This window comes from Mustela lutreola, chromosome 3, assembly GCF_030435805.1.
Source record: "Mustela lutreola isolate mMusLut2 chromosome 3, mMusLut2.pri, whole genome shotgun sequence".
Lineage (NCBI taxonomy): Eukaryota > Metazoa > Chordata > Mammalia > Carnivora > Mustelidae > Mustela > Mustela lutreola.
Genome location: NC_081292.1, coordinates 203,620,194 through 203,645,718, shown reverse-complemented (window position 1 = coordinate 203,645,718; position 25,525 = coordinate 203,620,194).

Below are 25,525 nucleotides of genomic sequence, written 5' to 3'. Positions count from 1 at the left end.
CATAGAGCAATTTAGTAATGTGGCAGGATACAAAATCAATGTACAGAAATCAGTTGCTTTCTTATACACTAACAATGAAAATAGAGAATGGGAAATTAGAGAATCAATTCCATTTACTATAGCACCAAGAACCATAGATATCTTGGAATAAACCTAACCAAAGAGGTAAAGGATCTGTACTCAAAGAACTACAGAACAGTCATGAAAGAAATTGAAGAATACACAAAAAGATGGAAGAGCATTCCATGCTCATGGATTGGAAGAATAAACATTGTTAAAATGTCTATACTGCCTAGAGCAATCTATACTTTCAACATCATCCCAGTCAAAATTCCACCGGCATTTTTCAAATAGCTGGAACATTAGTCCTAAAATTTGTATGGAACGAGAAGAGACCCTGAATTGCTAAGGAAATGTTGAAAAAGAAAAACAAAACTGGGGGCATCATGTTGCCTGATTTCAAGCTTTACTATAAAGTGTGGTCACCAAGACAGTGTGGTAGTGGCACAAAAACAGACACATAGACCAGTGGAACAGAGTAGAGAGCCCAGATAGGGACCCTCAACTCTATGGTCAACTAATCTTTGACAAACCAGGAAAAAATATCCAGTGGAAAAAAAGACAGTCTCTTCAATAAATGGTGCTGGGAAAATTGGACAGCTATGTGCAAAAGAATGAAACCCGACCATTCTCTTAAACTATACACAAAGATAAACTCGAAATGGATGAAAGACCTCAACATGAGGTCAATGTGGAATCTATCAAAATTCCAAAGGAGAACATAGGAAGTAACCTCTACAACATCAGCCACAGCAAATTCTTTCAAGATATGTCTCAAAAGGCAAAGGAAATAAAAGCAAAAATGAACTTTTGGGACTGCATCAAGATCAAAAGCTTCTGCACAGCAAAGGAAACAGTCAACAAAACAAAGAGGCAACCCATGGAATGGGAGAGTATATTCGCAAATGACACTACAGACAAAGGGCTGATATCCAAGATCTATAAAGAACTCCTCAAACTCAACACATACAAAACAAGTAATCACATCAAAAAATGGACAGAAGACATGAACAGACACTTCTTCAAAGAAGACATACAAATGGCTAACAGACACATGAAAAAATGTTCATCATCATTAGCCATCAGGGAGATTCAAATCAAAACCATGTTGAGATGCCACCTTACACCAGTTAGAATGGCCAAAATCAACAAGACATTAAACAACAAGTGTTGGAGAGGATGTAGAGAAAGAGGAAACCTCTTACACTGTTGGTAGGAAGGCAAGTTGATGCAGCCACTTTGGAAAACAGTGTGGAGATTCCTTAAGAAGTTAAAAATAGAGCTACCCTATGACCCTGCAATTGCACTACTGGGAATTAACCCCCAAAATACAGATGTAGTGAAAAGAACAGCCAACTGTACCTCAATGTTCATAGCAGCAATGGCCACAGTCGCCAAACTGTGGAGAAAACCAAGATGCCCTTCAACGGTAGAATGGATAAAGAAGATGTGGTCCATATATACAATGGAGTATTATGCCTCTATCAGAAAGGATGAATACCCAACTTTTGTATCAATATGGACAGGACTGGAAGAGATTATGCTGAGTGAAATAAGTCAAGCAGAGAGAGTCAATCACCATATGGTTTCACTTACTTGTGGAGCATAAAGAGTAACACAGTAGACACTGGGAGATGGAGAAGAGAAGTGAGTTGGGGGAAATGGGAGGGGGAGACAAACCATGAAAGACCGTGGACTCTGAGAAACAAACTAGGGTTTTGGGGTGGTGCGCATGGTGGTGGGTATTATGGAGGGCATGTATTGCATAGAGTACTGGGTGTGGTACATAAGCAATGAATTTTGGAACACTGAAAAAAAAATTAAAAAAAAAAAAACAGCATCATATGGGTGGCTCAGTCAGTTAAGTGTCTGCCTTTAGCTCAGGTCATGAGCCCAGGGTCCTCAGATTGAGTCCTGCATTGGGTTCCCTGCTCAGCTGGGAGCCTGCCTCTCCCTCTGGTGCTCCCCCTGATTGTGCCCTCTCTTTCTCTCGCTCTGTCAAATAAGCAAACACATCTTTAAAAAAAAAAAAAAGCACACAATCACAGTTAAAAAAAAAAAAAATCACGGTAGCCTAGAAACCAATGGATGGGGCAGAATGTGCTGGAGCTCTTCAAAGCCCCATTCCCAGAGAATGGACATTATTTGATGTACCCAGTAGTTCCCCGGATCACCTCACTCACTGGCTTCACTGAACTAACTCAGAGCTTGCCCTGTACAAACAACATTTTCCCCAAAGATAATTAGTCAAAAATAATCAGAGGAAATTGGTTAATACCACAATTACGAGAGGTGGTGGATGAGAGTTCAGGTGAATGAAAGATTAACCAAAAACTTGAAAGGCAGGGTAAGGAGGGCCTTTGAAAACTCCGACATACTCCTAGAGATCTAGGAGGCCAAGTACAGGTGTAGGCTAAACCTATTTTTGAACTTCTGCTGTAATTATTGTCAGAACCACATCATTTAACAATAACAGGATAGCATATATGACTTTTAATTATAGGTTAATTTTGTCTCCCCAACATTATATTAACAGCTAACTTTTATATAGCACCGTGAGACAGGCATTGTTTTGAGTGCTTTAGAAGTGTTGGGTTATTTAATCCTTATAACAAGCTAAATACTGTTATTACCCCCATTTTACACAGAAGAAAACTGAGGCTTAAATCCCAAGGTCAAATACTACCACAAGCTGAAACTAGGGTTCAAAGGCCAATCTTTCAGCTCAAGAGATCACACTCCAAAACACCAAAAATATCACTTCTAATTTGGCCTTTGGCTTATAGAATGGGCAAAGGCTTTAGAGTCAAGAACCTGTGGACATGCCACTTTCTAATTTAGGGAAATCATTTCATCTCTGTGAGTCTCAGTTTTTTTCCTCTTTAAAATCAGTGTGATAGGGCTCCTACATGGCTCAGTTGGTTAAGCCTCTGTTTTGGCTCAGGTTGTAACCCTGACGTTCTGGGATTGAGCGCCTTATAGGGCTCCCTGCTCAAGGGGGATCCTATTTCTTCCTCTCCTCTGCCCCTCCACACCGTTTCTCTCTCTCTCTCTCTTTCTCTCTCAAAATCCTTCTTTTAATTTTTAAAAAATTAAAAATGTTTTAAAAATCATTCAGGTAATACCACTATATCATTGGGATTATTATGAATAGTATGAATATGTATATAGTATACAGTGTGTATGGAAATATACTTTGTATACTGAAAAGTGCTAATGAACTCATTCACTCATTAGATACTTGGTACTTGGGTAAGAGAGAGGACAAGGAGAACAGGGTGGTAGAGCAGAGTCAACAAGACCTGGGTTTGGGGGTACCTGGGTGCTCAGTTGGTTAAGCAACTGCCTTCAGCTCAGGTCATGCAGGGTCCTACGATCAAGCCCTGCATCAGGCTCTCTGCTCAGCGGGGAGCCTGCTTCCCTCTCTCTCTCTGCCTGCCTCTCTGCCTACTTGTGCTCTCTCCCTCTCTGTCGAATAAATAAATAAAATCTTTTAAAAAAAAAAAAAAAAAAGACCTGGGTTTGACTCTGACTTGAACATTTGCTTCTTAGACCTTGGGTAAATCATTTACTCTTCAGAGGTCTTAGAATTGACAACTACAAAATAAAAATAATGCATGCTAATTCCCTGTGTTCTGAGGATTAACAAGAAAAAATAAACAAAACACTTGATAAAGTGTACTCAACAAAAATCATTTCCCTTCTGACTCCCCATCATCATCATAGAGCAATGCCCCACTTCTATTCACTTTACTTTGCTTTATTTTGCTTCATAACACTTGTCAGCCTCTGACATTTATTGATTTGTTTCTTTATTTTTCATCATTCCCATCCAGAATGTAAACCCTTTCAGGTCAAGGACTTGTCATTTTCTTCACTGCAGTATCCCCATCATCTACCACAGTGCCTAGAAAAGAGTCGGTGCTGAATAAATATTTGTTGAAGGACTCATTACTATCATCTACCATCATCATTGTTAAATTGAAATCGCACTCTGTTAACACTGTAATTCATATAAAATGAGGTAAATATTCACTAAGTAACTTTAAAGTATACAATATGCACTTAATCTAATTTTCTCAAAGATTAAGAACCAGATAACCTGTATCAGAATCATCTTGGGTATTCATCACACAAGAATTGCTGAATCAAAAGGGTGATGTCCCAGGAATTTATCTTTTAACTGAAATCTATCTTTTCCTACCTTTTTATTTTTTTGTTTTAATTCAGACTCCTATTTGCTATGCATTTAAAAATGAATATTTAATATAAAATTTTCTTACAATTTGGGTAAAGGAAATATAAGGTTTTTAAATTTTTACCATGTATTTAAAGTCCAAATATTTTCTCTGACCAAAACATTTATCACAATTTTTATGAAATAATTTTTCTAATTTTTTTCCTTTCTTTGGTATTTAGAATATATCTTTAGATAATTTTTAACTCACTAGAGTTTAAAATTTGGGGTCCTAACAGGGAATCATTCAAAAGATACCAAGGAAACCATCCATATGTTAAAAACACAAATTTTCACAGTGAGGGAAAACAAAAACTAAATCATTAAAGTGACTGCCTCACTGTCCTTCCAAACTGTTTCACTGTGCTGTGGGCCAACACTAGGTTAAATACGGTAATAGTTCCAAAGCTACATCAGCAATCAAGACCACTGAACCACTCAGGAGTTCACGGGCACACACTGAAACCTCTGCCACAGCTTGAAAGGTATGCAAAGATGCTTGCATGAATACTAGGTCTTTGGCACTAAGCACAGCAGTAGTTTTACCCCCAGTCCTTGTACGTTCATTCTGAAGTTCAAAATTTGGAAATACTAATCTCTAAGCAGATTATATATTTAATTATTCAACTAAATCCTAAGTATAAACAGTTTCATACTCTGGTCTACTTTTTCTACCTGTTATTATAAGCTGGACAGAGAAATAAATGAAGCTCCTCCAAGTTGCTCCTGTTAACATCTGGCAGAGGAACACAATGAGAGCAGGGTCAAGGGAAGCCCAGCCTTACTGCTAAGCCAGTTCTTCTCCCCGTTGACTCATTAATCATAATCTCCAGAGAGCACAGAGATGGATTCCATAAAGGATGTTATGACATTGTGAAGTGACTCCTCTAGAATTAATAGATTTGGTACATCAACGGGAATTAGTAAACACTGATCTTAAGCTCAGCACTACTGCAGGCATTTAGTGAAAGACAGGAGATACAGACTTACATCTTCGTTGGGGAGACTGTCATAAATGGCACTAACTAATGTTTAAAAAGGACTAGCATATAGTACAAAGTGAAGAAATTTTTTTAAACAGATGCTAGACTAGAACAGAGTGGTTGAAAAGAGCAGATTTCAGAAACAGACTAGCATTTGAGTTCTGGCTCCACCATTTATTTACTAGCTATGTCACTGCATCTGTGTTTCAATGTTGCTAAACTAGAATTTCCAATTCTATTTAATTATTATAAACCTACTTCCAAAAGAGTTATTATATGGATTAAAAGCCAGTTGCTGTACATACTCAATAATAATAAGAATATTAAAATCAGCAATTATTGAGTGTTTGTTATCTGCTAGGCATTTTTCTAAGTATTAACTCATTTAATTTCTTGGGAATTTTTTGATGGTTTACAGGGTAGAACGCTGAGACATGGAGAAGTTAGACAGTAGGCTCAAGGTCAACCCTAGTCAGTGGTGGAGCTGAGAGCTAACCCCATGACCCTTAGTAATGGTAACTTTTTGCCTTTCACAAATGGTAGCCAAAATGGACAGACAATGGAGCAGATGTTTAGTCACACCTCTAGGACACCTGGCTGCAATACAGAATAAAAACTAGTAGATAGTAAACTTTTTATTAGAATACATACACAAGAAGCCAGAATCTCTTTAAGGAAATGGGATATACCACAGAAACTTGGCAGGCCAGAGGGAGTGGCATGATATACAAAATGTGCTGAATGAGAAAAAAATATGCATCCAAGAATACTTTATCCAGTAAGGCTATCATTCAGAATAAGAGAGATGATTTTCCCAAAAAAACTAAGGGACTCCATGCCCACTAAACCAGCCCTGCAAGAAATATTAAAGGGAACTCTTTGAGTGGAAAAGAAAGACCAAAAGCAACAAAGACTAGAAAGGAACAGAGAAAATCTCCAGAAACAATGACTTTATAGGTGATAAAATGGCATTAAACTGATATCTCTCAATAATCATTCTAAATATAAATGATTAAATACTTCAATCAAAATACACAGGGTGTCAGAATGGATAAATAAGCAAGACCCATCTATATGCTGCCTACAAGAGACTCACTGTAGACCTAAAGACACCTATTGACTGAAAGTGAGGAAATGGAGAACATTTACCATGCTAATGGAAGTCAAAAGAAAGCTAGAGTAGCCATACTTATGTCAAATAAACTAGATTTTTAAGTAAAGACTGTAATAAAAGATGAAGAAGGGCACTATATTATAATAAAGGAGTATATCCAACAAGAAGATTGAAAAAATGTAAATATTTATGCCCCCAAATTGGGAGAAGTTGAATATACAAATAAATTAATAACAAGCATAAGGAAATTCATTGATAATACTACAGTAATAGTTGGAGGCTTTATCACCCCACCCACAGCAATGAACAGATCATCTAGGCAGAAGATCAGCAAGGAAACAATGGCTTTAAATGACACACTGGACCAGATGGACTTCACAGATAAAGTGAGAACATTTCATCCTAAGCAGCAGAATACACATTCTTTTTGAGTGAACATGGAACGTTCTCCAGAATAAATCACATACTGGGTCACAAATCAGGCCTCAACAAGTACAGAAAGACTGAGATCATACCATGCATATTTTCTGACCACTAAACTATGAAACTTAAAGTCAAGCACAAGAAAAAATTTGGAAAGACAACAAATACATGGAGGTTAAATAACACCCTACTAAAGAATGAATGGGTTAACTAGCAAATTAAAGAAGAAATTTTAAAAATACATGGAGACAAACAGAAATGAAGACATAACAGCCCCAAACCTTTGGGATGCAGCAACAGTGGTCCTATGAGGCAGTGTATAGCAATATAGGCCTACTTCAAGAAATAAGAAAAGTCTGAAATACATAACAGAATCTTAAATCTAAAGAAGCTAGAAAAAGAACAACAAATAAAGCCTAGACCCAGCAAAGGAAGGGAAATAACAAAGACTAGAGCAGAAATAAATGATATAGAAACAAACAAAAAAAGTAGAACAGATCAATGAAACTAGGAGATGGTTCTTTGAAAGAATTAATAAAATTGATAAACCCCTAACCAGACTTATCAAAAAGAGAAATGACCCAAATAAATAAATTCACAAATGAAAGAGGAGTGATCACATCCAACACAAAAATACAAACAACTATAGGAGACTATAGAAATTATATACCAACAAACTAAGCAATCTGGAAGAAATTGATAAATTCATAGAAACATATAAACTATTTAAACTGAAACAGGAGAAATAGAAAATTTCAACAAACCCATAAACAACAAAGAAATCTAATTGGTACTCAAAAACCTCTCAACAAACAATAGTCCAGGGCCAGATGGCTTCCCAGGGGAATTTTTCCAAATACTTAAAGAAGTTTATACCTATGCTTCTCAAACTGTGCCAAAAAAAAAAAAAAAAAAAAGAAAGAAAAACTTCTAAACTCATTTTATGAGGCCACTAAACTATGAAACTTAAAGTCAAGCACAATTACCTTAATTCCAAAAACAAAGACCCCACTTAAAAAGGAGAATTAGAAGCCAACATTCCTGATGAAAATTCTCAATAAGATACCAGCAAATCAAATCCTACAATACATTAAAAGAATCTTCACCACCAGCAAGTGAGATTTACTCATGGATTGAAAGGGTGGTTCAATATCCACAAATCAACCAGCATGATACACCACATTAATAAAAGAAAGAATAAAAACCATAGGATCCTCCCAACAGATTCAGAAAAAGCATCTGATATCGTATATTCTTGATAAAAATCCCTCAAAAAAAGCCAGGATAAAGGGAACATATCTCAACATCATAAAAACCACATACAAAAACCCTGCAGTTAGTATCATCCTCAATGCAGAGAAACTGAGAGCTTTTCCTCTACAGTTAGGAACAAGATAAGAATATGGACTCTTACCACTGTTATTTAACATACTACTAGAAGTCCTAGCCTCAGCAATCAGACAACAAAAAGAAATAAAAAGCATGTAGATTGGCAAGGAAAAAGCCAAACTTTCACTACTTGTAGATGACTTGATATTCTATAAAGAAACCCAAAAGACTCCACCAAAAAATTGCTAGAACTGATATACAAATTCAGCAAAGTCACAGGATACAAAATCAATGTATAGAAATCAATGTACAGAATCAATGGTGCATTTCTATACACGAATAGTGAAACAGAAAGAATAAATAAGGAATTGATCCTACTTACAGTTGCACCAAAAATTTTGAGATATCTAGGGATAAACCTAACCAAAGAGGTAAAAGATCTGTACAATGAAAACTATGGAACACTTGGGAAAGAAACTGAAGAAGACACAGAGAAATGGAAAAACATCATGTTCATGGATTGGAAGAACAAATATTGTTAAAATGTTTATATTACCCAAAGCAATCTACACATTCAAAGCAATCCCTATCAAAATACCACCAGCATTTTTCACAGAGCTGTAACAAAAAATCCCAAGATTTGTATGGAACCACAAAAGACCCCAAATAGCCAAAGCAATCTTGAAAAAGAGAAGCAAAGCTGGAGGCGCCCCAGCTGCAGACTTCAAACTATACTGCAAAGCCATAGTCATCAAGTCAGTATGGTACTGGCACAATCACACACACACAGATCAATGGAAGAGAATAGCGAATCCAGAAACAGACCCACAACTATATGGTGAACTGATCTCTACAAAGCAGGAAAGAATATCCAATGGAAAAGGGATAGCTCTTCATCAAATGGTGTGGGAAAACTGGACAGTGACATGCAAAAGAATAAAACTGGATCACTTTCTTTTACCATAGGGAAAAATAAATTCAAAATGGATGAAAGTCCTAAATGTGAGACAAGAAACCATCAAAATCCTAAAGTTCACGAGCAGCAACCTCTTTGACATCGACTATAGCAACTTCTTTTTTTTTTTTTAAGATTTTATTTACTTATTTGACAGACAGAGATCACAAGTAGGCAGAGAGGCAGGCAGAGAGAGAGAGGAAGGGAAGCAGGCTCCCTGCTGAGCAGAAAGCCCGATGCAGGGCTCAATCCCAGGACCCTGAGACCATGACCCGAGCCGAAGGCAGAGGCTTAGCCCACTGAGCCACCCAGGTGCCCCGACTATAGCGACTTCTTACTAGATACATCACCAGAGGCAAGAGAAACAAAAGCAAAAATGAACTATTGGTATTTCATCAAGATAAAAAGCTTTTGCACAGCAAAGGAAATAATCAACAAAATAAAAGGCAACTAACAGAATGGAAGAAGATATTTGCAAATGACATATCTGATAAAGGGTTAGGATCCAAAATCTACAAAGAATTTATCGAACTCAACACCCAAAGAACAATAATCCAGTTAAGAAATGGGCAGAAGACATGAATAGATATTTTTCCAAAGAAGACATCCAGATGGCTAAAAGACACATGAAAAGATGCTCAACATCGTTCATCATCAGGGAAATGCAAATCAAAACCATAATGAGATACCATCCCACACCTGTCAGAATGACTAAAATTGACAACTCAGGAAACAACAGATATTGGTGGGGATGCAGAGACAGAAGAACCCTCCTACTCTGTTGGTGGGAATGCAAACTGATGCAGCCACTATGGAAAACCATATGGAGGTTCCTCAGAAAGTTAAAAATAGAATTACCCTATGACCCAGCAATTGCACTTCTAAGTATTTACTCAAAGGATACAAAAATACAGATGTGAGGGTGCTCATGCACTCCAGTGTCTACAGCAGCATTATCAACAATAGCCAAGTTATGGGAAGGGCCCAAATGTCCATCAACTGATGAACAGATGAAGAAGTGGTAAATGCATGCAATGGAATATTAGTCAGTCATCAAAAAGAATAACATCTTGCCATTTCTAACAACACTGATGGAGCTGCAGTCTATCCTGCTAAGCAAAGTTAGTCAGAGAAAGACAAATATCACATGATTTCACCCATATGTAGAATTTAGGGGGAAAAAACCACATAGACACAGGGGATGGGGAAAAAAAAAAAGAGGGAGGCAAAGATAACAGACTATTTCACTATAGAGAACAAACTGAGGGTTGCTGGAGGGGAGGTAGGGGAGGAATGGGCTAAGTGGGCGATGGTATTAGGGAGGGCACTCGTAATGAGCACTTGGTTTTATATGTAAGTGATGAATCGGCAAATCACATTCCTGAATATCATAGGATTACACTATATGTTAACTAACTAGAATGTAAATAAAAAACGAATATAAAAAAAAGAAAATGGGATATAAAGCAATTACTATTCTATTCAGCTACCAATAAGGGGGGGGGGGAACCTCTTTATTCCTTTGGAAGAACTATTAACTGTAACAGAACAACAATGTTGTGATAAATATCAAGATTTTATACCCACAATAATCCATACACATTTATGATATTTCCTGCAGCCTAAATAGTCTTTGTTTCAGTTGCTGTTACTTAAATCAAGCAGTCGTATCCTACTCTTGCTTGGAAGCCACTTAGAGCTGCAGCACCATTATCTTCAGCAGCACCATTATCTCTTGGAGGCAGCTGGTACCTAAACTAGGAGGAAACCTCAGCAAGTGTTAGAGCAGCCTTTAATCTCTATAATGACAGCACTTAGACCCTAATTATCCAGGCAAATAATTCATACTACAACAGTGGGAGCAAAGGCCCATTTTGGTCTCTTTCCTCCCAGTGTTTTCATCAGACTAAACTCAGAGAAGATCATGGCAGTTATCCAAGGTGGACATGCCATGAATCAGAGGACTGGCTCTCTGGAGAGGTCAAGACTACCTTAAGGATACTTCATCACAGAAATGAACAGTTCCCTAAGTCCTGCGATTTAATCAAGCCTCACTAAATACTAAATGACAGTTATCTGGTTGCTGCTAACTCCAAATGTTAAAATCTGGTCTTCTAAAACTGCAGAACATTTTTATCTTAAAATGTTCCTTAAAAATATAAAACCATATTTTTCATATGAAATGGGGCCAGCATAAAGACAAGAAAAAAAATATCATACCACTACATGCATAGACTAAGAAGAAAAACCAGAAAGGAAGATATCCCCATGGGCTAGGGTATGTGTGAAAGATTTTATAACAATATTCTTATCCCCATTTCATAGATGAATAAAATGAAATTAGACAACCTGTGCAAGGTCAAGGTGTAACCTATAGGTAAGAATTCAGACCCAAGTGTTCTGACATCAGAATCTAGACTTGCTCCACTCTGCTGCACTATATCTCCTAAAATGGTATTATTTGAACTGGGCCTTAACAAGTACAGAATTTATCAAAATTAAAAGAATGTAGGACATTCCAAGAGGGGAAGAAAATAAATAGCAAAGGCATAGAAGTAGACTGGAAAGTCTTAAAAGGATATAATAAAGAAGATGTCACAACATATTAGAGAATTTAGCAAGAGATCAGATTAAAAATATGGGGGAAAAGTCCTCAAGAGAGAAAAATGAAGAAAGTGGTAGTCCAGAGAAACCAATGAGAGAGCTATGTGTTTGAAAATAATGTCATTTCTTGAATACTTTCTATGTTCCAGGCAAACATTATCTCACTCAACCTTCACAACTTTGTAAATCTAAGTATTAGTATTTATTATTTCTCCAGCTCTAACAGCAAAGTGTCTTTAAATATGGAAATCCCATAGTACTTCCCTAAATGTAACTATAAAACAATAAAGTAAACAATATGCAGATAATGTGAACTAATAGACTTTCTTTTATGTTTATATTTTTCAATCTGACACTGATCTTCAGAAAAAAAGGACAAAATTATTACACTTTCAAGATCTAGAACTTAAAATATCAAATTATACACCATTTTAAAGAACTATCATTTATAAATGTAGATGCATTTAGCATGTAATCACAGAACTATGTATGAACAAATCAATTTTATAAATAGAAAATGATTAAATAGTATAATTAAGTTTGAATGGATGAGTACTTAATGAAGTGTTTTATTCTAAGCACACTCTTTAAGGAGCAAAAAATAATTATTGTGGTAAGAGCTTAACCAAATTTTGTTATTAGGTTTCAGAGCAATTCAATTCAGTAACTATTTGTAGGAGATCTACTGTGCTAAGCATTTCCAGAGTCTTTGGCACAATGAGAGCTTGCAACAGGCCCTTTAACACTAACGGGCCTGCTTTATATCTTATGGGCTCCCAACCCTTCCTCTCCTTGCACAGCTTAGACAAGGGACCACACTGGACTCAAAGGTACTCAGTTCTGGGGTGCCTGGGTGGCTCAGTGGGTTAAGCCTCTGCCTTCAGCTCAGGTCATGATCTCAGGGTCCTGGGATAAGTACCGCATCGGGCTCTCTGCTCCACAGGAAGCCTGCTTCCCACCCCCACCACCACCACCCACCTGTCTCTCTGCCTACTTGTGATCTCTCTCTGTCAAATAAACAAATAAATAATCTTTAAAAAAAAAAAAAAAGTACCCAGTTCTTAGTCTGCCCAGCAACCCACAATAAATTATAGCTGGGCTTTAAAGTAGGAATTATAAGCACTCCCCCCTGGAAACCTGAACTAAGAGAATATAGAAAAAATTGCCAGATAGTGATAAAAGCTGAGAGATTCAAGTTGTGTATGGTCCAGGAGAGAACAGTGGAGGCATTGTGCCATAAGATTTAGAGGAAGCTGGTTTGACAGAGAAAACATGAGGTGGAAATGAGACAGGCCATGCATCCCCTGAGGGAGAGAGAGAAAGAGATAAAAAACAAAATCCTTAGTTTCTCATGTTTTCCCAGGTTCAGTTCCCAAGGGTCTTGTATATACTCTGGCGCCTGTATTTATATTCCCGTGCGATTTTACCAGTTGTCCTTACAATAACCTTCTTGTTGAGCACTTCTCAGTGCTTTTCTGTTCTCTAACAACAAGATACCCCTGCCTACAACACCTACTGTGATTCCAGTTCAGAATTATCATCCCAAGGGCTCATAGATGACTTATGGAAAGTCTCTGATCCTAAAAATCTTGCAACCAAGTGGAAAACAAATACAGGCACATATCAAATATAATACAAGATAGACCATGCAGGAGAGTGCAAAGTATGCTCAAAGTCCATGGGAAGGGTGTCTGGTTCAAATTTGTTGTATCTAAGTTGACTTCTTAGAGAAGGTGAGAAAGTTGACTTCTTAGAGAAGGTGAGATTTTTTTTTCCCAAAATTTTTTTTTATTTATTTATTTTAGAGAGAGATAGGAAGCACGAGCAGGGGGAAGGGTAAAGGGAGAGGGAGAGAGAATCATAAACAGACTCCATACCAAATGTGGAGCCCGACATGGGGCTCAATCCCAGCACCCTGAGATCATGACCTGAGCCTAAATCAATAGTCAGTCACTTAACCGACTGAGCTACCCAGGTGCCCCGAGAAGGTGAGATTTTTATTGGATCTTAAACAATGTCATGGTTTAAAAAGTAAGGAAAAGTAGAGAATTATACTCTAGTGCAGGGAAACAGTGTCAGCAAACACCATGGCAGAAAAGGGAAGCTTCATTGAAAAGCAATTGTTTTGAAATAATTTTGCTATGTAGTGCATATAGCATAGGAGAGTTTAAAAAGAGAGGAAAAAAGTACAGAACATACCACAGAATGTGGAAACTGTAGAGCCCGTAGAGCTTCTCCATTCGAGAAATTAGCTTATTAATGTAAGCCTGTAAAAAATTTAAAATTCTGTATTTAGTATTCACTGGATCAAGGTAGGTATCAGTTATTAGGGTAACTGATTCTTTTTTTTTTTAATTTATTTATTTTCAGAAAAACAGTATTCATTATTTTTTCACCACACCCAGCGCTCCATGCAATCTGTACCCTCTATAATACCCACCACCTGGTACCCCGACCTCCCACCCGCCCCGCTAGGGTAACTGATTCTTGTAGGCCAGATCTTAGAAGGATCCAGAAGGCCCAGAAGTTATTATCTGAGTTAAATGTATAAGCAAGATCAATGAATGCATTTACCAAGAAAGGAGTTCCTCAGGTCCCTATAGAAAGAGTTGGGGAAGAAATCAGCCACAAAAGGACAGACCAAAAGGAATGGAAGGACAAGGCACTGCGAAGTATATGAGAACATAGATACTTGGGTGTGGCAACCAAGAAAGACAGAGCTGAGGAACATGTCAGATTAATTAGCTGCAAGGTTCAAAAACAAAGCAAAACAAAACAAAACAAAACACCTCAGGGGTGAAGTAATTGTAGTGGTTTTCATTTAGAGTACAGAAATGATTTTTCAAACCACAAAATTTATCAGCGTAACATGGTAACTCAGAGGTTCGTGAGTAATCACACCATCATAACCAGCACATTGAACTGGTTATTTAGAACTCACTTTAGTTACATTTCTAGATCCTAGGAAAATTACTTTAGAACCTAACTCCAGTGAAAGGTATTAAAACTAAATTAAAATCCATATATATCAGACACTTATATTTCTGAAAAGGCACTAATCCCTTCAAAGTGGAAGTGTTATTCTTTTTCCCATTAAAAGACCATTATAAATTTTATAAATGAATTTCATACATTCAAGCAGTCTAAAATTTAAAATATCAATCTAGGTACATACTATTTATGAAGCAGTCATTGGAAATCACTTGGCCTCTTTCTGCCTTTTCCAAATGACTTAAAGAAACATTTGGTGTATGGTGGTGCTTACTTGACTTGGGAATTATTCAGTGAAGTGTATTAATATGCTCCAGACTATGGGGGAGTTCCTACCGATAAGGGAGATAATCATTAAAAGACTAGCTCCTTAACTGCTGCCTAGTTCATTATTTTGTTCTCATTAGACAAAATGGCAGTTATCCCCTACAAAATAATCCTAAGTAGAAACTGAAGCACTGTGTTCCTTCTGGGATGAAGAATGAGAAAAATATGTTCAATGTGTACGCTTCACATTTTATATTATTGGGAAAACTATGCTCAGGATTCTAAAAAATTAAACTAATACACAATATAAATTACTAAGAACTTGATGACCCAGGAGAATGATGAACAAGTACTTGAATACGTATGTGTGTTTAAAAATCAAAATAAAGAAACCCCCTCCAGAACAAAACTGGAGAATGATGAAAACTCATACCCAGGTCTATGAAAAATATCTGCCAACCAACTCTAATATCTGAGTACAGATTTCACAAAATATCTTACATGTGAGGTCTCTGAAGGATCCATCTAACAGTATTTCATTTAGACTTTAATGAGGAAGGCGGATTTCTGTTCTTGTGAGCTGTCTAAGCTTCATCTCTCAGGTCCCCACTTTGACCCATGCGAAGGAGAAAGGGTATTGGTATCCTTCTCACAGGATTAGCATAAAGATTATATGAGACAGATGATGTTGGAAATTTCCTGGCACTTAGTACTCAAAAAATATTGGTTCCCTTCTATCATCTACAGCATCATCATTTGGTCTTCTAGGATTTGGTCTACAACAATCATACTTTGGAGCTAAGCAATTTTAGCTTTTGGCAGTCAGCTCTACGAGCTCTCCTTGAAATCTCTGATGTGTGAATACACCTTTAAATAGAAACATAAGGTACAGTATGAAGATAGTATCCTTTGGGGATAATTTAGACAATCAATAACAACCTGACACTTGTAGTAGCTGAAAAGTAAAAGAAAAATGATAAAGAATTGCTTTCTATACCTTTTAATTATTTAAAATCCAAGAAGTGGCCATAATTTAGAGATGACCGAAACAGAATTGCTTTTCTATGTTCTGTAAAAGATAAGAAATTTGTAGATTATACCCCAACTGCTTGAGCAATTCTATTTATGCTTACTCAAAATGAGAGAAAAGGTCAGAAAATGATGCATATGTCCTTTGACATTTCACTGAAAATAAACATTATTTAAAAGAGTGATACCTCAACCAACAAAGTAAAATGGGCTGTAAGAGAGGCACACATCTAAAACCATCTCCAGGTCACACTTCACTCATCATCTCATTTCAATGTGGTTAATTTTAAAGATATACAAGTTTCACGATATGCTCAAAAAGCAAAAGTACTTGAAAGCCATTTCTTATCCATGAAACACCTGTAAGGCAATTATAAGTTATATAATTGGTCACTGTATTTTGTTAAGAACTAAAGCGTCCTAAACTGCAAGTCTACCAAGTATCTCTGAAGCAGACACACAACAGGTTTGGAATTAGAAATAAAATGGTCTTGCTTCTAAATTCCATCTTAATTCACCAATTATAAGGCTTCATTTTCCCCCAAATTTGATGCATTTTATGTCACTCAAACTGATTATATTTTTTTCAATAAATTGGAGTCACCAACCCTCCCAACAACCTGTACATTTCTAAAGACTATGATTTGGGAAGAACAGAGAAGTTTTGCGACAAAATTGTCCCTTTCTTAATATAATCTCCAGTAGGTTTTAGAGTTTGTTTTTATTCATCCTTTGGGTTCTTAAACTCTGTTATGTCACATCATTTGGGGACTTGAAATGATTAATTCATGAGTGCCTATGGACATTTGGTTTAGATTAGACTAGGCTCAACCATAATAAGTCCAAAATGGTCTCTTTGAGTCCTATGATTTCCAGTTCATTTTATTCTTCCCCCATGGCAATAAGCTGTATTTATAGATCTCAACTGCATTTTATATAGGTGGGGAAAAAAAAAAAAAAACCTGCCCAAGTGCAGTTCAAGTCACTCCTGGAAAAAAGTTATCTCAAATATATGGTAGTTAATAGAGAAGTAATTTGGCTCAAATTATAAACAAGATAGCACTAGAGATGGCATTATAAATTCTTAATATCTAGACCCTCATCCATCTTTACAATTCTAGTCCTGATCTATAGTCACACATCACATGTCCTATCGTGTGATGATGAATGTTGAAGGTGCCTGGGAGCAGAGAAAAGCGATAAGCCAGGAAAGGCAAAAATACACTACTAGTGCTACCACCATCCCACACCCAGAGTAAACATCATTCATCATGTCATTCCTTTTTACTGAATTTGTCTGGAAACCTTATATACAACTCCATTAAATGGTAAAAGCAAAGGTTAATTCTAAAAAATGCTCAATGTGACTCATTTCCTTCTCACTGATATTAATAAAATAACCGTATGATAATAATTCCTTAAAATATTTTAGTTCCTTAATTTAAAAAAATGTTTTGCTATACGTAATGATCAAAAGACAATAAAAGATGTTATATTGCGAATGACCTGTCATTTTTTGTCTAAATGAGATTACTAATTTCTTTGAATAATATGCAAATTGATCATTCTGAGTTTATGTATTTTAACTTTTTGTTATGGAAAACTTAAAATATTTTTTTAAAAGTAGAGATCATTGTCTAATGGGTGTGCATATCAGGCAACCATCTCCAACAGTTATTAACTTTCTGCTGTTCCAATTTTATCTATCCCTTTACCTTTTCTTCTAAGGTGTGTTAAAAGTAACTTCTAGAAAGCATGTCGTTTTACCCATAAATACTCATAAACATATATCTCTATCATAAAAGAACTTTCTAAAACATACCACAATATCATTACCACACTCAACAAAATTTGCAATTATTTCTTAATATGAACTAATAACCAGCCCATATTAAATTGTCCCCAATTGTCTGAAAATGCCCTTCTAGTTTTTTGGTAGAAATCAGGAATTGAGATCCAACTGGTTGATAAACCTCATAAAGTATTTTTCAGTCTATCACATTCTTCTCTCCTCTTTTTTTAATTTATTTTTTAGGGACAGAGAACATGGGGGAGTGAGGGGCAGAAGGAGAGAGAAAGAATCAAGCAGGCTCCATGCTCAGCAAGTGCAGAGCACAATGCCAGGCTCAATCTCACACCCCTGCGAGCATGACCTGACCCAAAATTAAGAGTCAGACCCTTAACTGACTGAGCCACCCAAGCGCCCCCTCCTCTCATTTTTTTTTAAATGCTCTTTGTTAAAGAAACTGTGTCATTGTATATAGAATTGTTCCATTTTGTATTTAGCTAATTGGATCCTTATAATGATGTTCAATATGCTTCTCTATCTTCTATATTTCCTAAAACCTAGAATTAAAGGACTTATTAATTCAAGTTTATTAATTGGGTTTTTTTTCTTTTATCAAGAATACTTCATGCATGGAGATGTTCATTATTGTTTTACTTTAGGAAGCACATGCCTCCATTTGCCCACTTACTGTCCACAATTAAGAAGGTCCATCCACTGTCAAGTTCCCCATCACCCTTTCACTTAATGATTCTAGTAGCCATTTGTGATTATTGCCTCAACCTGTTATTCCATTAGGGCTTATAAAATGGTAATATTTAGCATTCCTTCTGAATTTAATAGCAACGGTTTCTTCTAGAAATAAGTAAACTATTAGGTATTCTGAAATACAGCCCATAAGAAAAACTGCTTGAGAAATAGCTGAATCCACCCTTTGATCAATTTTCAAGAAAAGGATTTGACGCCCTAGCTACCTCCAAAGCTGTTAAAAGGGTTTTGTGTTTCTGCTTTTATGCTTGTTTGCTGTTGTTTGTGTGTATCATTAAGTGTTTCACTGCACTGTGATTCATTATTCTTTCACCTCATCTCTGGCCAGGGGGGCCCTTCAGGTTGGCTCCTGTGTGATTTTGACCTGATTGTAATATGCTCGACTAGCTTTCTCTTATCTGTTCTGACAAGATGTCCCAGACTCCTCTTGTATGATTCCTAACCCGACCTACAATCTGTAATTTCTCTAAAGAGACTTCTTTGTTTGGTTTGGCGTGTTTTTTTAGTGGAAAAATGGTACTTAGATGCCCATGAGTTCTAGAATAGTCATTGTAACTATTGCTTCTAGGGCTTTTCAGTGTACAAACCTAAAAACAGGTATTTTCAGATTGAGAAAAATAAATAAGCACATATATCTCACAAGTTAACAGTTACAGGAATTTTACTCAGCGTCTTTGATTTTATAGTTTATATTTTCTTTTTCTTACTGTGAATATCCTGGTCCCTAACATTAACATAATTACTTACTTGCTTTATCCTATCTATTTATCTATGCATCTGTTAATAATAAAGTAACAATGCCAACATTACCAGCTGCAATACCATTGAAAGCAGTTTAAAATTTTCACGTGGTTTTGTCCTTATATCTCACTAGTGCTATAAAGTTAAAACATTGTGTTCTAAAATCACTGGAAATTTATTCTTTACAGACACAGAATTATGTTTATTAGTTTATTAGTTCATTAGTTTGGTCTCTATTTTCTAGATAGATTTGTTTTCTTTTTAAATAAATTTTGTTTTTGTTTTAAGATGTTTATTCATTTATTTTTTTTGTCAGAGAGAGAGAGAGAGTGCACAAGCAGAGAGACAGGCAGACAGAGGGAGAAGCAGGGTCCCTGCTGAGCAAGAAGCCCAATGTGGTACTTGATCCCAGGACCTGGGAGCATGACCTGAGCCAAAAGCAGACACTTAACCAACTGAGCCACCCAGGCAGGCATCCCTAATTTTGTTTATAATGACATAAATTGCTTACATGGTCCCCAAGCCAACTCTAAAACAAAGCACTCTGATGAAGGTCTAGCCTTCATTGCTCTCTCTTCCCTACTGTTTTCTTCAAATTCTTGTAAATAATCATTTTTATTAGTTTTTGGCTTATGCTTGCACTGTTTCTTTTTGAAAATATCAGCACGGCACATACAGGGACGTGTATATACTTATGCACACAAGCCAATATTCTTACCCAAGAAGAAACTTACCCTACACATTCTTCTGCACATATATTTAAAGATGTCTTTATTTATTTATTTACTTATTTGAAAAAGAGAGAGAATGTGCACACATGAACATGGGGGGGGGGGGGTGCAGTGCAGAGAGGGAGGGAAAGAATCTTAAGCAGACTCCGTGCTCAAGCAGGGCTCAATCCTAGGACCCTGAGATCACAACCTGAGCCAAAACCAAGAGTCAGATGCTTAACCAACGGCACCACCCAGGCAACCCATGCATCTGGTATGTTTAATAAATAGCACATTTTATAGATTACTCCAGACATTTTTAGAAACCTACTCCATTTTATGGATGTACCATTATTCTCTATCAGATGGTTGAGGGTTTTTTAATAATTTGAAAAATTATTTTCTAATAATTTGCAAGTAATATATTATTCCTAATGAGATTTTTAAATTTTTAGTCTATGACAACTTATTTCCCATTGAAATAAAAAAATTAACTCTGTGCTTTTCTGGAAAATTACCATATCCCCTCTCAAGGGCAGGATAGCTGACTCTTAATGTGAAAATGCTTATGTTCACAGTGGGAAAAAAAAAATGAAACACATTTCTTTAAACCAAAGCAGAAATTTGTGGTTAATACTTCTGACATAAACTGAAATATATCATTTACCCAATGGCTTACAGAACACAAAAGAACAAGCAGAAAATTACTGGTTTGAAGTCATAAGCACTAGACATTTCTTAGAAGTTTTGATGATGCTAAGAGCTGGTTAAAAGGTATCACAAGTTTGAAAAAAAAAAAGGTTGTGAGTCAAACAAGTTCATGGTTTGCAGAACACATCTCCATTACCTCTGCCAATACATAGATGGCATCATTTTGAATTCATATATGCAAAATTACTGAATATATATACCCATCACACGAATAAATCAAATGAACTTGTCAACTGAAGCAGAGGTCATTAAGGATAGTCCATCAAACACTTCGACAAATGTACATCTGAGCACCTACTGTGGGGCAAGCGCTCTGCTAGCTGCTGGAATACAATGCTGAACCGGCTCCCTGAATTTAACTTTTCCTCTGACCTGTAAAATTTTGAAGGATTGACAAAAGACAGGCATAATTTACAAACTCTGAAAATGTGCTAAGGACAATGATAAATTTTTTTACAAACTACAGTGGAGACAGAACAGAGGAGAAATTCAACTGATTAATTGTGGGAAAGCTTCCCAGTCAAGTGGCGGCTGGGCTGGGCTTGAAGGAGAAGTAACTGAGAGTAAGACAGGCAAAGGAGTTCTTGGCAAAGGGAAAAGGAGAGAACATTATCCATTAGAAAACAGGAAGGAAGGAAGGAAGGAAGGAAGGAAAAAAAGAGAGAAAAGAAAGAAGGGGGAGGGAAGGAGAAAAGAAAGGAAAAGAAAAGCAAGGCAAAGAAAAGAAGGCCGGCAGGCAAGCTAGCTCTACAAATGATCTTTCCCAGGACTCAGTACCTCCAGGGTCTCTGAGTGCCTTTCCACCTCTACAAAGGGACACTCAGACTAATTACCCTGGAATGAGCCTGCACATAGGAATTTTTAAAAACTCCCCCAAGTAATTCAGTGTGAAACCAAGGCTGATAATCATTGCAACAGCAGATGTCTGGAACTATACAAAAAGATGTGAATCCTGCAATGAATTTCAGCTCCAGGATAGAGCGATGACCTCTTTGCTTATGGGGAATCGTGTAATTGCTGTCTGATACTAAATCTTGGGCGTAAGGTTCTCAGTATTTCCCTTTCACTTTCAAATAAATAAATGTCACATTTTTTAATGCGTATTAAAGTCAGCATTCTAAAACCATCCGCTGTTTTGTTTGTTTTTATAAACATATAGGACCCATGATGTTCTTAGGACTAGTGACAAATTAGGCTTCAACTAAAGCCAAAATCCACTGCATATAAAAGAAGACTGTCCATCATTTTGGCCATTGATGCTTAATTATGCATTTTGTTAAGTAAAGGTTTTACTTTAAAAGGTTCATTACTAACAATTAGTCTTCTCTCTTTTCTAATTTATATGCACCTGTTTCTAATTACAGTGGCACTGTGTCAGCCTTAGAAAATATATCTTAAACTCTTTAGAACAACTTGGATATTTCTGCCTACCCAAGGATATTTATCTTCCTGTTAAAGAATTAATTCAACCTTACTTTGTTTCCAATACATTTCCTGTACTTTTCTGGAATAATGATTTTAGTACTCCTCCAATATTTACAAGGTAAATATAAGCATTTATATTTTGTTTTTATTCAGAAGGCTTATATCTCACTGAAGGTGGTAAGAATTTCTGAACAAAAATGTAAGACAGGAAACCCTAAAAAATAATTTGTAATCATTAGATTTTGTCTAATTCTGTAACCGTGCTTATCATTGAATGTTTGTGTCCCCTTACCAAAAAAACAAAAAACAAAAAAAGCCTATGTTGAAGCCCTAATCTCCAATGTGATGGTATTTGGAGGTGGGGCCTTTGGGATGTAGTTAGATTTCGATGAGGTAATGAGGGTAGTGCCCCTCTCATGGGATTAGTGCCTTTATTAGAAGAGAAAGAGGCCAGAGGCCTCTCATATTCCGCCACATGTGAGGATACAGAAAGAAGACGGCCATCTGCAACCAGAAAGAAGATGGCCTCTCACAAGAAACTAAATCTGTTAGAACCTTAATCTTGGCTTCTAGAAATGTGAGAAATAAATGTTGTTTAAGCTACCCAGTCTATGATATAATTTAGAGCAGCCTAAAATGATTGAGATAGACCCTCAGAACCTAAACCAAAGCCACATTAACTAGTGTCGGAAAAGTCTTCTGCCAGAAAACGTAAAACGTGACTACTATCTCGGCAAAGAAAGAACCATAAACAAATTCTCTACTCTTAACAGCACCTTAAGCTGAAAGCACAGAATTCTGTGTTACCTGTAGGGGCAAGTAGAGGGGAAGGTTTACTCATAAGAATCTATTTTTGTAGTAGCAGTAGTATGGGATTTTAAGTATATATTATAACTTACTGCTGACTAAATGAAGTCCTATTTTAGAAACTTTCAGAATTTCAACATAAGTTAATCCTAACAAGGACAAAAAGAAATTAATTACTTTTAAACATGATCATTTAATTGTTCTTAGTTTACAATATATAACATGTGGTATTATAAGTTGAAGACACGAATGCTTTTAAAAAAAACCTTACTGAGCCCTCCCTGACTGTCAAATTCCCCATGCTGTCTATGACATTCCATTCCAAGTCTATTTGGTCCCAGTGGGCTCCTGGGCTTCCTCTCCTCCATCAAAACTTAGCTCTCCTTTTTACCACCTCCTCTGATCTCAATTTTCTGGCAAGGACTTGATGAACAAATTCTTATACATACATTCATGGATGATAGTAAGTTCATTCCAAGTACATTTACGAATTTTCATAATTATCATCCAGAGCTTCTATTTTAAATAAGTTATCCTAATGCTGAGAATTGAAGTGATATTGTTTTTAAAAAGAAAAAAATTTTCCAGAAGACCTAGTTTCAAAACTCTGTGTAACTCACAACCTTTTTGATCCTCAATTTTAGCAACTGCAAAATTTATATAATATCCATCCCCTTTATTTTGAGGATTAATGGAAGGAGATAATTAAAGTACTTTGAAGCTTTATATATATATATATATATATATATATATATATATATATATTACATTTGTATGTGAATATGACTACATATGCACACATATACATGTATATAAGATGGTATTATTTACTCAATATTGTGAGTACTTAGACCTTTTAGTCCTACCTTCTGCAACCATTGAACAAATGAGTGACCAGTTAAAATATTAGATTGAAAAGAAGAGAGAAATGACCTTTTGACAGGAAAAGATCGCTATATACTTTAGAGGCTACCGCTGAGATGCCCAGAGAAATGACTTTTAGAAAAATGGTCACCATTTCATAGCTTTAGCCTTCCAAGTCCAATATAGCTGAATTTGACACAGTGGGAGAATACAGAATAAAAATGGCCCTGCAGGTAATTTCATCCTATTATGTTTATTTGAAAGGAAGACTGAACTCTATGCATTTTTTTTCAATGTTCTTTCTTACAGTTTTGGTGCACTGATCAGAAACAACCTAAAGCTATGTGCTGAGGGCTGTAATTTCATAGGAAGTATCGCAGTAAAAAATTTGATGGATGTGTATCCAAAAGGAGATAACCTAGGGAAGGCATCAGAAGCAAAATAAGATTGTCTCTAAGTAAACCCATTTAGGACTAGCCTATCACACCAACTCCACCACTATAAAATTATGGATTGGTCGGGAGCAGCCGAGAAGCTTGTAAGATATGCTGAGGAAACAAGTTCAGGCTAGTGTGTAATCTTAAAGCTGCTGAGACAGGAAAATCACTAATTGCATTTTCTGAGTGACACTTTTGATCATCCTACCTTCTCATGAAAGAGGATTTTCTGAAAATTGAAAGGGTGTTAGGATGTTGAGAATCAGCCAAGTGGTGATATGCTTGCCCAGAATATCCTTTTCTGTTTCTGCGGGGTTTGGAAGGAAGAGTTGGTTTTGATACTATTGTTTTCCCCAGAACTCATACTATGTCTGAGCACTTATTTAGGATGGGCCTCATACACAATATTTTTTTACACGACTACTGAAGTGGATAGAAGTTCATGCCAACAAGACATAAGTGTCGGTGGTTCCCTTTCCTTGTAATTTTTCTGAAGAGTCTTATATAAATGTACTGATGGGAACAAGCAGTAATGGGATTCCTCAGCAAGGAAAAGAACAATATAATGAATGGTGGGCTTCAGGGCAAGAACAACATTAGCAGGAGATAAAGAGCAGTTGAGAAGTGTTCAGACTGAAAAATTATTAGACGCCCAATCTCTAATCTCTGCTAATGCGCTCGTCGCTGAATATGGATGTATGAATACAGCGGCTGTATCATTCATGTTGTGATAACTACTCTTTTCTGTATGATGAAAGAATCTAACTACACAAGCTCTACTGCTGGGGAATAAATGGAATCATAGCACTTTAATAGAATCATTTAAGGAAAGGCACTGGGCGTTTTGGAAAGAGAGCTATGCTCATATCCCAAAAGCCAGGAACTCACCTGGGAAGGCTGATGAACTAACCTCCAGTCAAGTTACTGGACAGAACAAGGGAGAAGACAAAACTGCAAGGCTAACCTACTGATAAAAGAAAACTTTATCTCCCTCCTACCCCACTGAAGGTCATCTTTTCTACTCTTTGCCCCAGAAACACTTAATTTGAATGTTTAAAAATCTTGTGTTTTTACATTATTTACAGTTTCTTAATATGTATCTCAATAGCCTAATACTACTTAAGATTAGATAAATGTTAGATTCATTTCAAACATTTATTTGATTCAGTGCTAAATTTTATTTACATGGGTTCAGTCTTCATAGTTTGTTGACTACATGACAAGTTCTTAGGCCACAACATTTAAACATGAGATGGGAATGTGACACCTAACTATTTAAAACTC